Here is a 14,999-nt window from a genome sequence, read left to right on the forward strand (position 1 = left end):
TTTATTTTATTATATTTTAATCCACGAGCTAGTGAAGGGGGAATTGGAGTAAACAACTAAGTGTTTTTTTTTGTTGTATTTAGATTATTACATTTTATTTCCCTTAATCTCTTACTATCTAATTTACTTTGTCATGACTATATTCTATTTCTTCTCTTAGTTCAATACTTGAGCCATTACTATTGATGTTAATGCTAGTCAAAACAAAGTTGATTGCTAACACTAATTGTTAAGGAAAATTATGAGGATGTGAGCTTCGTGAACTATGATGCTACGATCATAAGCTTAATGTTCATCATGACAATACCGACGAGGATACAAATATCTTTTTTGTACAATCAACATTCTCACTCAAGCTATTACTTTCTTATATAACCACTAGCTTTACTTAGGGTGGCAATCTGGTCGGGTCGAACTAGATATGAGTTAAGTCAGATACATGATAGATCAAAATTTTGTCAATCCAAACTCAACATACTTATTAAATAGATCAATAATTCAAATCCTAATCTGACCATTTTAACTTGTAATAGGCCTCACAACGCTTACCAACTCTAATGGCTCCTTTCCCCCTTAGCTTGTTAGTCATCTTTTCTTCTCATTTATGTTTATATAACTTACTCATTCTTAACATTTTGGAATATACAACTTAAATGATATTTTACATAATATTTTTAATTTAAATTACTCGATCCAACCGTTAGACCTACGATCCAATGCCCTGGACAATATATACTCCGGATTTAATCACAGCTAACCACTGTTGCCAGTAACTCATGTGGACTTTTTTTTTTTTTTTGGTAATAATAACTCATTTGGAGTTGACAACGAAGAACGCGAAAATCTCGGCCCAGACCTTGGTCAGGCCCAAACATGTGGCCCACTTTTTTGGTCTCCTGACAAACTTGGAAGTGGATAGAAAGGAACAGCCATGATACGAGCTCGCCGCGGTCCGATTTGATTGCACATCGATTAATTATCTTGTACGGTTCCATATCCATTGCCCCACGGAGATCTAGCCAACCAACGGCTGGGATGAAATCAGAGTCGCCCTTCTATTAAATGTACCATATTATGTGGTATACTGTCCAATTAAACGGAGGAGAAAGCAAAGTCTTCCTTAATCCGTATATATTCATTGCCGGATGAGTGCGCGGTGACCAGGGATCGCAGAAAAGTGATGGCTTAACTGGCCATTTTATTATTAATTAATAATAATAATAATAAGTTTTTACCAAAAAATATCAATAATTTCATATTATGAAATACTGCATCATGGGCGTTATATGTTTTAATAGATCATTAATTTGACTAAATATATGTATTAATCTAAGAATGTTATCATAAATAGCGAACAAACAATATCACTGCAAAAAATAGTATTTCTTCTTCAAATGTTTGATATATATGGATCTATATTAAAAGCATTAATGTAATAAATTATTATATTTCATTTACTGCACCGATGATAAAATAATATCGTATTAGTGCATCAAACTTGTCAATTATTGAAATAACTAAAAGATTTTATAAGTATTTTTAGGTTTTAGGGGATGGGATGGTAGTGGGAGATTGATAAATACAAGAGCTCTTTGTAAAGATTCAAGCAGCAGCAGCATTCTTAGAAGCTGTTCAATGAAATTCATAGGCATTTTTTAGAGGGTGTCAATGGGTTGAGCTGGTAAAATTATGGGATATCATTTTCATGCTGGATACGGGTGATCTCATGGATGTAGACACTCGAAAGAGATCTAAGAGGATGATCTACTTAGATATTAGTACTAAATAAGTTGTTTAAACAAGGAGTTTCAAAGTAGAATTTGAAAGTTTGATGACAGCTGCTACTTCTATGGGTACCAGTTTTGCTGAAGAAAATTCCAGGTTAGGTGAAAGAGAAATTCCGAGAGAGACTTGTTCTTATCTCTGTCTGTGATATGACCAAAAAGGGCAGCGTCCCATCAGGCTAACTCCCCTGAGTCCTACTCTCCTTGTCAAACGTCAAAAGGTCGTCCGCGCCGGTGACTCCCCGTCCCCTTAAGGCCTTAAGGGGCAATTCCGTACGCTCGGGCCCTCCTCATCGCCTCCACGAAACTGGACACGTGTCGAGGCAGTACGCCCGGGAGGACCACGGCCGTCCGGCGAGCTTGACACATTGCCACCTCCCTTGACCCCATGCCGCTGAAAAAACCTTAACGAAGCTTTATTTCATCTTATTTCTTGGTCTTCTCAAGGTGAACCTCCGCCGACTCTTCCCGTCTCTTCCAGCGTTTTCTTCGGTCGGAGATCTGGAAGAAAGATTTGGAGGTCTGGAAGCACTTTCCTTTTCCTTGGATTTTAATTTGTTTTCTTCTTGATAAATACGAGAGTTTTTTTTTTTTGGCTGGCTGATACATGGATGTGGTTTTTCTGCTTCTACTGGAGTCTCGGGAACAATTCTTGGTGAACTTTTATGATGAATTTTTAAGTGATTTTTATTGGTGTTTATAGAAGTTAACGTTTTCCTTGAGTTATTGATAAGTCTTAATAACGATGTCGCTTCTTGTTTTTCTTTTTTTTTGAAGTTTTTGGATTTTGCGAACGATAAAGTTGGTAGGGTGGTGGGTTGAATTAGTTGATGTGATAACTATTGGATCATCTTTGTATGAATTCTTGCTGCTTAGGTTGTTGCTTTCTATTATATTTTTCTGATTCGGAGTTGGATCGTCTTCTACCTTTCTCGGTGGATCTCAAACTTGTAAATCTTCTTCCTTCTCTTGTTAAAGATTGCTTATGTTTACATACTTGTTTAGGGGATAACCATTTGTTAATGGAAGAATACATTTTTTAATGTAGAAAAATATTGGTTTTGGCTTTAGGTTGGCAGATGATGGCGGGTTTCTGCTTTGGCCAGGCTTTGGTTGACAACGAGAGAGAGCACGCCGGTCGGCAACCATGCATGCGGTCATGACTGTGTACTGGCGTGCTCTATCTCGTTGCCACTCAGCTTCACTCAGCGAAAGCTGCCTCCCATTGCCCGTGGAGTTCATCTTTCTAAGCCGGCGTCCCTGGTTTCACCAATTGAATGGTATTCCATCTCGGTCCATGGCGGAAACTCACATTAACTGGATGCATGCTTCCTGTTATTTATTAACTTTTCTCTTCATCTGAACCAGCTTGCTTTATTGAGTGACTGATTCCCATTGCCAAGTTTCTAATTCTGAACATTTATTGGGTCATTTTTGAGTAATCACCATAATCGAATAGAAGCATCAGAAACTTGGAAAAAAAATCAAAGAAATACATCTCCCTTAAAAAATTAAAGCAATATCATATGCATATTTGAGAGAAATTGGGCATCAGTTACCTATGCTTCCCCCTTTACCAACCTTATGGGTCCACTCTACTTATTATGTGATGAATATAATTCTGGAGTTGCCACTTTAGAGGTGATTGCTGAATGTGGTGTTGAATATAATTCTGGAGTTGCCACTCTACTTGTTTTTACATGCTTATAGAAGGGGGTACTCCATCTTTTCGTCATGCAACAAAGCACCTATTTTCAAAAAGCCATCTATGCAGCATATGCTTACATGGCTCTTAGATTCTCCAGCATAGGATGTAGTCTGCCTTTGTATGTTGATAGGGTGCAAGGTGGATGCTCAAGTGGTCCTCATATCCTTAAGCACTGGATGTGCATTCTTCCACCTCTTTTTCCGCAGCTGAATTTATATTCTCTGTTTTTTACTTATATATTATTATGAATTTATTTATTTTTTTTCTAAGTTCTTGTAGATACAAAGTGCTTAGCCAACCATGCAAGTGGCTGCATACCACATAGGCATCATCTGGTACCTCATCCACCTCCATACCATGGCCTTATTTTGGAACCTTGGCGAAGACTGTTTGAGTCTAGCATGGTATATTCTTTTAGAAGGCAAAAATGGTCCTTTTTTCTCTTGTTCATCCTTTTGTTTCATCTCTCCTCTAATTTGATATGCACCAATAGATATGGTGTGAAATGAATATTTGATATAAAAGGGAAAAATGAAGGAAAAACACAGGAGAAGTGTGAGGAGTGGATAAGATATCCTAGAGATTCAACATAAAATAAAATTAGCTTATAACCTGCGCGATGCGCAGAGTGTAGTTTTTTCTTGTTTTCCCACTATTCTTAAAATGTAATATAGAATAGATATAACAGAATAGATAACTGAAATAAAGTATAATATAATAGATATAAGAGCCTAATTATTTTCTAAAATAAACTTTTGATATTAATATTATGATATATTACCAGTATACAAAATTCTAATAGTATATGTATAACTATCGATACAATAAAATTTATATATTGGTATAGAATAATAAGATCATGATCCAACCTATGTATTAATAAGAAATAGAAAAATGTTGCATTTAGGTGATATTTAAATGCAATATAGTGGGAGTATTGGTTGTTATAATGTCACTTTTAAGTAAGAACATGAGCATAAAAATGCAATAAAAAGTAATAAAATATAAGTGTAATAACTCACATAGGGCATGGGGAAGCTACAATACTAATGAAAACTACTAGCCACCATGACATCCTCCCCGGCTCTTTAAAGAGGGTGAGTGGGGCTATGAAAGCGACAATGAAATCAACACGCTCCGATCCAACATGAATGGTTCATCGGGATGGCTCGCTCGGTACGGTGACATGGCATTTGAGTGCAGTCCAAGGCCCAAGTCAACTCTCTCTCGACTTTGCTAAGGCTGAAGGATAGAAGCGAAGGAATGTGGTTGTATCCTTCGCGCGAAAGAAGGATACGCCTTCCTTCACGCTCTGCTCACTTTGAAATCTGCGTAGGCAGATGGATGGCAGAGTTTGGAATGCTTTGAGAGTTCTAATCTGTGCATGCGGTTAAATGAAGACTTTAAGATCCATGCACTGGATGATCCGACAATCGTCGGGCGTGAAGGAAGGAGTATCTTTATTTTGCATAAATGATACGACTACATTCCAAAAATGAAACGGAATGCAGAGGATCAACTGCAGCCATCGTATTACAATTATGTTATTTTCTGTCCATCGCTTTATCGACGTGTTAATACAAATTGCCGAATATAACATCTCATGGAATTTAAAGAGATGGTGTGAGAAGTTTGTTGTATTGGAGGTGGTCCTAAGAGGGCAATAACCACTTATCTCGCACATTTCTTGGTAGAGAATGGCATGATTATTATATACATGCGGCAAACGGACGCATGGCGGATACACACACACACACACACACGTGGCAAACAGATAGCTCTACCAATGCAGAGCCTTCATTTTAGTGTGTATATATATATATTAGATATTTGTTAGATAATTTAGATATCCTATCCTAACAAATTTCAATAATTAGGGAGGAAACCAACAAAGGAGGATAAGAATGGAAAGTGTGAGAATAGGTTTGTGGTGACTCTCATTGTTGAAGTATGCCTCACAAGATGATGCATGGCCAGTCCCATGCATTTTATCATCAAAATAAGGGCACAACCAACCATGCTCTATTTAACGTATGGCACATATGCCTAACAAATGGTATATTGTCTCATATAGCAATAAGTTTTCATCTTGGTTGAGATACCGATTCGGCACTCTCCCATAAGATACAATAAAGTTTTCAAGCAATATTATTCAGTAGACATGAATTAGTTTAGCTATTATGATATTGCAATATTAACCAATAATTTTTGATTAATTAATTCTTATTGTAACTTTATTTATTAATTAATTATCTTATTTATTGAGATTTCTCATATCTTCTTTTGTAAATTACTAGCCAAGATCCCGCCAATATCTTAGTGCTTGCTTTTTCTCTCTAATATCCTTTTCAGCTGAGATACACCACCATCTTAGTCTATCCTGAACTCAACACTGACCTTATATAGCATGTAGCGATTATCTCGAGGAAATACTTATCAACTAAGAAGGAGACGTAGCTCTATGAATTGATTGGAATCTTATTGCTAAAATCCTCCAGAATGTGCCACATGTCCACATAACTGGTGCCTACCCTCTTAATAATTGTTATGATACCCAAGCAGCATAGAGGACCACCTAATCTCCACACATTAAGACCGTGTGAAATATAATACGCAAGAGGGAAGAGCCAAAGGATTCCACTATAACACCCAAGAAGCATTTCTGCATGAAATTAAATAACATTTCGACATGTGGCGGATGAATAGGTATACACATGGTGGATAGAGAGCTCTGCCAAAGTAGAGCCTCCATTTTAGTATATATATTAGATGTCAGAGGTAGAGAACCCTAGATTAAGAGATATGGATGGGAACTAGGTTTTCCTTTCTGAATGGAAAGGAAAGGATATGAGAGGAAGGGAGACAAAGTGGAAGAAGTACGATTGGATTGTCACGCCCCTGCCTCCGTGGGGGCATGATATTTGGTATCAGAGCCGAGGACGACTCTTGTCCGATGGTGGGAAGGGTGTGAGGCTCAATAATCCTACATCGGAACGACTCGATTCGGAATTGGGCATATGAGGCGGATGTCTCTTAATCGTGCAGACGCGTTTTGGGTGGAAAGCAAAACCGGGGAGGGGTCTGAGCGGTGTGCGCACGCGTGTGGGCCTCGGAACCAGACAATATCTGGTAGGGGAGCCCCGTGTTCCCCCAATGTGAAGCTCTAATCTTATCTATAGTTACTGTTTAGTGAAGTTTCTCAAACCAACACAGTAATTTTCCACTTAGGTGCGAGCATGACTGATCCAAAGGCCCTAACCAGCGCATTTGAATATAGCATGGATATAGATATGGCAGCCCATATCATGCAACTAGATTCTTGAAGTGTCATTCTAGTTTCTGATCATAAATGGACATGTCGCTGACAGGCCCCAAGTTTCTCATGTTAAGGCAATTTTTAGAGCTAGTTCCTTTTACAGATTTTATCCATTTTCCATCTTTATTCCACACCCCACCTAACTGCCCAAAACACAGCAGAAAAAGACTTCTGTCGGTTTTAATGTTCACTGTCCACGGTCTTGCTTTGATACATTAGTCAAAATTGAGCAAATTTAAATTTATTCAGTCAATTTTACTCTTTCTTTGTCTCAATGACAACTTACAGTAGTGAATACTACCATGACTTTAAGTACATAAAATGCATAGCTTCAAGTTACCACGCTCAAGCTAAGCTTACACTAGCATCATTAGTAAACAAGGTTGCAAAGCGTATATCTAGCAGTAGAGCAAATGCTTTTTGTCCTTTTCTTTAATAATCGCCACAGTCTTTTTCCTATGATCTCACGTTGACTTTATTTTTTCCTTTCTTTTTAAGAGTAAACTGCTTATAAAACTCTTGTGAATCTTTCATGTGCCATTTTTTTATTGATTCTGTATCATTTCCTTATTGAATTTTGCATAGATCCTATCTACATTAAAAATGCAAGTACATAATCTTTTCCTGGTAGTTCACCTTAATCTTTCTTCCAAGCTATAAAATACTTTATATTTTTTCCTTTTCTTCATATGAGAAATTTGTTTTTCATTTCTAAAGTATCACCCTTTTTTAATGAGAAGCTACCATATTTCACCTTACTCTTTTCTATGTATTATGTATGTATAACCAGCAAATTAGTTTTCTTTTCTTTCTTAGTTTCTGACAATGATAGATGGAACATATCCCAGTATGATGGTACTTTGAGGATAAACTTCACATATCTTTGTCTCACCTATAATCCTATGATTTTAGATATTGCATGCTTAAAGTAGTTAGTTTTGTGTGTTCTGTAAAGTGATGTTACTTTGAAATATAAGTTTTAAATTTATTAAAGAAGAATGGGGGATTGAGTTGAAAAATGAAGGGTGGCTCAAGTCCAAGAGACCCATAACACAAGAAATGTGGGACACCATGCAAAAACTAAGATAATTAAAATCTATCAGTTCCTTATTAACTATTTTAACAATCTTCCCCTCCGTTTATTGTCTAGGAATTAACTATTTTCAGTTTGCATAATGTTACAAGTTGAGTACCTTCGAAAAGGCTGTTGACTCAATTTAATTAAACATATAAGCCTAATATCTCTACAATAAACAACCTAGAACTTTATATGTTTAATTCTAGCTTCAGTTACATTTGATTTGCCCACATGTGAAGCTCATGCAAACTCCATTCTCTATTATTTGATTTACAAGGTTCAAAAGATATCTTTGATGTTAACTTTTTCTTTTAATTTTGGTTGCGTGCCAAAATGGAATTAGAATACAAGGACATTTACTTCTTTATTTCTTGGACACTAACATTATTATTAAAGACTTGTATTTTCTTATAACAAGTAGGTCTTGTGAATATTGCTCTTTGATCAAAACCTTAGGAGTTGAATTTTCTGATCATTATATCTTTTGACTTCTTGATTCTGATCTACTTTTTTAGGTCCGTAGCCCTTTTTACTTTACATTTCTCCATAGGATTCGGGACTTTTGCAATGTCCACTTGATTGAATAGATTGTAAGTTGTTTCTTTCTGTCCTATTTCATGTAAAGAAGCTTCCTAATTTGACCCTTCAGTACTTATTTGCGGAGTTCACTCAATTTTGGATGATCCTATACTCATTACTTTTCTTCAATTGTAAAGTAACTGTTGAATAATGTGGGCCTGGGATTTATAACATATGAAAAGGTCACTAGTTGACAGTTCAATTCTCTTATTCTTAGAGTTTACTTGGTTTCAGAGAATCATGATTTCCCAACTATGCAAAAATGAAGTGGCAGCCAGAAGTTAGTTTTAAACTATATCCAGGCCTAAAACAGTACATTGTATGCCTCTGTAAAGTCTACTAATTAGATTCTGAAAATCCTAGGCTGTACACCTTTCTCATAGTTGTAATGTAGTATTATTGTCCCATCAGTGTATGCTTCTTCTGTCCTTGTAATGAAAGAAAACAAGAAGTGGAGATATGAGCATGGGCATTGATATAATGAAGCATACATATATACATAAATATGTATAACTCTTTCTTTAACTTACAATCATTCTGACCTCTATTGAAGCTTCAGAATGGCACTTATCCCCTTTGTATGATTCAAATTCCTCTAGCTGCTTTATTCCTTGCAATATTTGTTTTCTTGATGGAACAACGCTGTTCCTTTTATATGCAGCTAATCTGAGATTTTGAAACCTAAGGTCGCTAGCGTGACATGCATCAACATACTCCTGCATCGCTTGGAACTGCACTTTTATATTTTTCTTCTATTCCATAGAATAGCTCTTCAAAGTGTGAGTAATGCCTTACATTGGGTCCCATGCAGATATTACATGGGTTAGATATATAAGGATGTTGTTCTCTAACAACTTCAATTGTCGATTTGGGAACATACTACATACTGTCCTGGGATCATGAAATGGTGGGCCGGGACGCCAATTGATAATGTTGGACCATAATTAGCTATGTATCTGCTTCGAGGCAATGTAAGTGTTATCATGCTTCTGTATTGCTGTTTACTTGTGTCATGCATCGGCAAATGAGGATATTAGAAATTTCATTTCAAGATCTTGCCATCATTTAAAAAAGGATCAATGAACTTTAGTTTAGACTTTTGATAAATTAAAATACCTTTCCTCCTAAAAGTCCTCTGAATATGCTTGGTTATTCAGTGCCATAGTTTGGGCAAGGCTAAGCCAAAGGTAGCATAGATTCTGTTTTTCCTTTTCCATCATGTTTTGCCTGCTTGCCTACGTAACTATTTTTTGATTTGTGTAACTTACGCTTTTCCAATTTAACCATTACTTTAACTCAGCTAATGTTTTGTTTAGCTTAAACAATTATATTTTATGAAGTAAAAAATATATTATAGTCTGACAAGTTTGTGTGGTTAAATGTAATCTATTTTCTATAGTTGAAATAATAGAGCTTGGAAGCACCTATACACCACTATAATATCATTTTCTCTTATCAAGAAATCTTTCGTTCATATTTTGTTTCTTATCTTTTCTGTCTAATCAACTATAGTTCTTTGCCTCCTCCCTCCTCCCTCCTTCGTACTCTCTTTTTCTCTATTAGAACCATATTGGTTTTTAGAGTACCATTATTGTTTAATTTATATGACCAACAAAAATGCATTTAGAAATTATCTTAGTGGTTGCTTTTGCATATGAGAATGTGTTCCTAATACTAGGAGCTCTGTACTTCTGTGATCCAGTGGGTCAGCAAGTATAAACCTAGTTTGCAATACCTGATATCTTCCTAGTACCGTTATTGTTTCAATTATACGACTAACATAAATGCATTTAAAAATTATCTTAGAGGCTGCTCTTGCATATGAGAAGGTGTTCCATAGCACTAGGAGTTCCGCAATTTCTGTGATCCAGGGGGTCTCCAAGTATAAACCTAGTTTTGTAAATCCTGAGTTTCTTCCTTGGAAGCCCAAAGACAAAATTCCTCCTACTATATATTGCATGTTAATTTAATGTCCACTGTCCAAAGTTTATAGGGCCTACTAAGTATTAAAAACAGCACCCTGTAAATCATAGTTTATTTATTTATTTATTTTGGTTTAAAGGTGCTTCTTCTAAGACATTTCATAACCTAGAATTTGTTACATGTAGGTACACCAAATTTTGAAAGAAGAGAGAATGATCCTTAGCCTTTAACCCAATTATTATCTTTGCTCTTGTTATAAGCAACCCATGCCCATAAGCACATCATTGAGAAAAAAGGTCTTCTTTCCCTTTTCAACTGCTTAAATGGGTGTCTTCCTCCTTTGTTCTGTGCCATGCTTTTTTTCTATACTCGTTCATATATTCTTTCATTTCAAAGCATCCAAACATTTTCCTTCCCTCTCACTGGTTCTTTCTCTTCATCTTGTCCTTGCCTACTTGGTTATGTTTTCTTCAGTTAAACACATAGGCACATACAATAGTTTTTATTTCTAACTATTAGTCAATTAAACATCTTATCTTCAAAATCCTAAATTCTTTTATCTATTATTAAAACAATGGTGGCTTATTTGAATGCATCAAATGGTTGAATTATAGTGTTGGAGAGTACTCAATAAATTTTTAAAACTTTTAAAACCATGTTCATTGGAACAAAGCATTGGCATTCATTTTATTGTTCTATTGGTATCTCTTTCTTATGGGTATGACATCAGGAAAGACCACAAAGAACAAAACTTCATTTCCACATTACTAGTGACTCTTTTTTGTTTTTAAATAGTGTCACTTTTAGATGTCAAACGAAATATTATTACTGCTATACTTTTGCAGATGATTTTATTGTTTAGAATGGGATCTACAAGGCTTGTCTCGTGTCACATGATGCATGATGAACATGTTCGGCATTTCTAGTTTGCAGGTGACTAAATTAAATGCAACTCGAGAAACAGTGATGTTCCATTTTATGGAATTACCAGGTGAATTGGGTACTTGCTATCTTCTTTTATTGTCTGAGTATGCGTGTTCAATCTTATGCCTCCATGGTTTGGATCCCTCCCTCTCTTCCTTTTTTCTTCTAATAGCTTCTTGGGGAACTTTGTCACATGTTGCTTGATGGGTAAATTAAGAAAGTTAAAAAAAGGAAACAAAGCTATCAGAATTGAGTTGCTTGCTTTATATTCTGTAGAAAGTATTATATTAAAAGCTCTGGGTTCATAGAAAATTCTGTATGATCATGTTGATTTAAAAACTTAGGAAAATATATTGGGATCAGCTGCAGAAAGTCATGTAGGATATCGAGGACTTGGAGAAAGCTGTTGTTTTGCACTCGCATATTAAGTGTAAGATTTCAATTGTCAGGTGATAGCCATCATGAAGACATTACTGACTTTAGCGAATGTTGGATTAAGTGATGATATCTCCTGGCTATAACAGATTCAGTATCGATTATATTCTAACTTGAAAGCATGTTACAATACGCAAGATGATGCTGTTTGATTCAATTTAAGTGTATTAATTGAGAAAATGTATGCTGTTTATTTGATGTTTTAGATGATTGTCAACTATTTTATGCAAATAACTAGAAATATAATTTCACAAATTGTTAGATGTTTTGTACTTGGCCAAAAAAATCTGTAGTTCTACGGTAACTGTAAAGCAACATACATATACAAGCAGATTGAAACAAAGAGAAAGATAGCACAACTTATTCTGTCAGCAAATTTTAGGTAGTTAAGACTACATCGATGATTTAGAGATGCTTAGAGAATTGGATGTGAAGCACTTTGTGATCCTTTGTGTCTTTACACAAAATGGCTGTATGCAGCACCTCTTCCTTTGATAAGTATCATGAAGATATCCTTCTAAAATGAGAAAGTTACCATAGACTAGCCTAGAGAAGGCACATTAGTGAAAACGTCTGTAAGACATGCTTTTATGAAAATTAAGGGCCTGTTTTTTACTTCTCTTGTTTTTGTTTTCAAAAAACAAAGTTTGCAATCTCAGTAGAAGACCCCCCACCAGTGCCCAACTGGTACACCCTATACCGAGTGCTAGTGCGATACATGCCTTGATACTGACACTTGGTAGGTAGGCGTACTAAGTCTCGACAGTCTATGGATATGGTATGGTACACCCTAATACTGGAAAATATAGTCTGATACAGCAAACCTCGTAAAAAATCCAAGGAGTGAAATGAACTCGATTGAAGAACATGCATGATGGAAGCCTTTCATTTTTTTAAATTGTTCGTAAATTCCTTGGCTTTCATATCAATGGTTTATCGCTTTCAACAAGAGTGAAAATAGAAGTCCAGTAGTTTTGTACCAATGCCATCTTCAACATCAATCTTTATGGTGTATTTCTCTAATTTTTATAGAAAGAAAAACACAAAAGAAACAACAATACCAATCAAAAGGCCCTAAGTTAATGCATTTGCCCCTTTTCTATCTGCCTTGTAAGTTAGAAAAGACTTTTTCCTTCTTCAGGGTTCTTGATGCTTAAAGTCCAGTAGAGTGTCTAGCACAGAGGCGGATATCTCGGTTCTATTTTATAAATTAAATCTTTGAGACAGTGATCATCGGATTGCCATTTTTCTGAAGTATAGATGGTAACTGGGTCATTCTAATGCTTGTTCTGATGTGTCCACCATTCGTTTCACTTATCCCCTATGAACGATATCTTAAAGGAGAAATTAGGAGAAATTCTTTTTAATATATTAAAAGTCTATTATGCAATAGAAAGTTTCAAATTTGAACCATACTTCTGTTTTCTTTGGATGAGAGATTTTGAATGAGCTAATCTCCTTGTTCCATTTCGAGAAACCCTAGCACAACTTAAATTAAGGCAGTAAGTTGAATATTGATAGTCATTTAATGCTTGTAGTATTCTCGATCCTTTTTACCCTATACATCGGTCATAAAAGGGAGAAAATCAGATGAGTGCAGTGTTTCGCCTAGTTGTCAAATGTCGCAATTCTCTAAAGACTAAATTGTGTATTTAGGTCGGTAATATCTGTAGAATGTGTGTGTATACTGGTTTCCTCCTTTTCTGTAACATGCAATGATCCCTACAAGGACTTGCATACATCCAATTATTGAAAATCCTGACCTCTGAGGGCCAAAAGGACTTGGGTTCCATTAATTAACTCATGAACTTGTTCTATCCCCAACCATCTGTCCATGAAAGATGCCCTAATTGTATGCTGGTCTTACCCTGGATTTTCTACTATTCATGTATCCATATCTACATAAGGTTCCTTGAGTGATGTGCTTTACATTGTATTTTTGATGTGAGCCCCCCCCCTCACATTGAACAGTGAAAAATTCTGTGTCCTTACTCCTTATGAGAACATCTTAGTAATAACATTGTTTATTTTCAGCGACATATCTTATCAAACTTCTGCTTCGGAACGATTTTATTTTTTCCTCATTATCTCTTTACTCAAGGTTTCTTAAGCAAAATCAATTGATGGAAGTTGTTGGTGCAACATGTGTCTAAGACGCGGATAAAACGATTCGAAGGTTGCATAGATTTTTGAGGTGGCTTTTAATCAAACCCTCCTGTTGGTCTTCAGCAGTTTGTAGAGCATTCAATCATTCCATGAGCATGAGGCAGTTGGTGTAGGGGTATGTTGAACCTTGAAATAGCTCTCAGGTTTAGTTTAAACAATGTGGAGAGGAGAGCCAATAAAGAAGAGGCAGTGCATGCGCCAGATTATTTGCTGCTGTCTTGTGTACTTAGCTACCTGATGTGTGCTTTTTCTTGCTTTGCTTTCTAATCAATACTTGAAGTGATTTTTTTTTTTTTTTGTGAATGATAATTTTTTCATCCTCTGATGTAAACTGAGAACTTATCCACATACAGCAGGTCAGCCAACTCCAGTGGCACATCATCATCACCCAGTATGCACAGCAAGGCGAGTCCAAAATCTGCAAGCCAATCCGCTTCCGGATATGTTTTTTCTTTTTCTATTTTGTAATAATTGAGAATAATTTCAATCAAATAAGGAAACTTAGTACTGGAAATCTTTGTTTTGACGCAAATACTACCAGATCAGTATGTTGGGATTGTTGTACAGGGGGTCTGGTATGCATGGTTCTGATGACTGAGAACGACAGGAAATTATTTTTGATCGATAGCTGCAGTATAATCAGGTGGTGATACTTGTTCAGGTGAATTGAGTAAATGCATAGTGGTGTATTAACTGTCTATTAATCAAAAAAAGCAGAGAGAGAGAGAGAGAGAGAGAGAGAGATCTGCTGGCTGCATGGGCATTATAATAGTTATCTCTGATGTTTTCAGATATCTTGAAGAAAATTGTCTTCTCTGTTGTTTATATTCACAAAGTATCCAAGTAGCTTCACATCAGGGGCTTCCTTACAATAGTTACTGTTGGGGGAATAAGATTTTTTCCCAAATGACATAAATGCCCCTAAGAGGCCGTACAACTTCCGACCCCGGACGGCCGAAATCGGCGTCCGACTTCGGAACGCCCGACCTCGAGACCTCCGGCCTAAGAAAAACTCCGATGTTCGAGGTCTACTCTCGCCAGCCACCTACTACGGCCGTGCGCCTCAGAGGTCTGGCCGAGGACCAT

At 36.2% G+C, this 14,999-nt stretch overlaps 1 long non-coding RNA gene across 8 annotated transcripts; it reads left to right on the forward strand.

The window, feature by feature from the left end:
- Positions 1 to 1,431: 1,431 nt before the first annotated feature.
- LOC103709383 (uncharacterized) lies at positions 1,432 to 14,427 on the forward strand. Of its 8 annotated transcripts, none has more exons than XR_015972051.2 (4): positions 1,689 to 3,064; positions 8,402 to 8,476; positions 9,277 to 9,436; positions 11,234 to 14,427. It is a non-coding gene; the product is annotated as an uncharacterized LOC103709383 (long non-coding RNA). The 8 variants fall into 8 exon arrangements; XR_015972055.2 differs by having other exon boundaries at positions 1,925 to 8,476; positions 11,234 to 11,379; positions 13,902 to 14,427; XR_015972052.2 differs by having other exon boundaries at positions 1,926 to 8,476; positions 11,234 to 11,379; positions 14,267 to 14,427.
- The last annotated feature ends 572 nt before the right edge of the window (positions 14,428 to 14,999 follow it).

This window comes from Phoenix dactylifera, chromosome 12, assembly GCF_051530095.1.
Source record: "Phoenix dactylifera cultivar Ajwa chromosome 12, Ajwa_hap1_PhDact_Kaust_v1.1, whole genome shotgun sequence".
Lineage (NCBI taxonomy): Eukaryota > Viridiplantae > Streptophyta > Magnoliopsida > Arecales > Arecaceae > Phoenix > Phoenix dactylifera.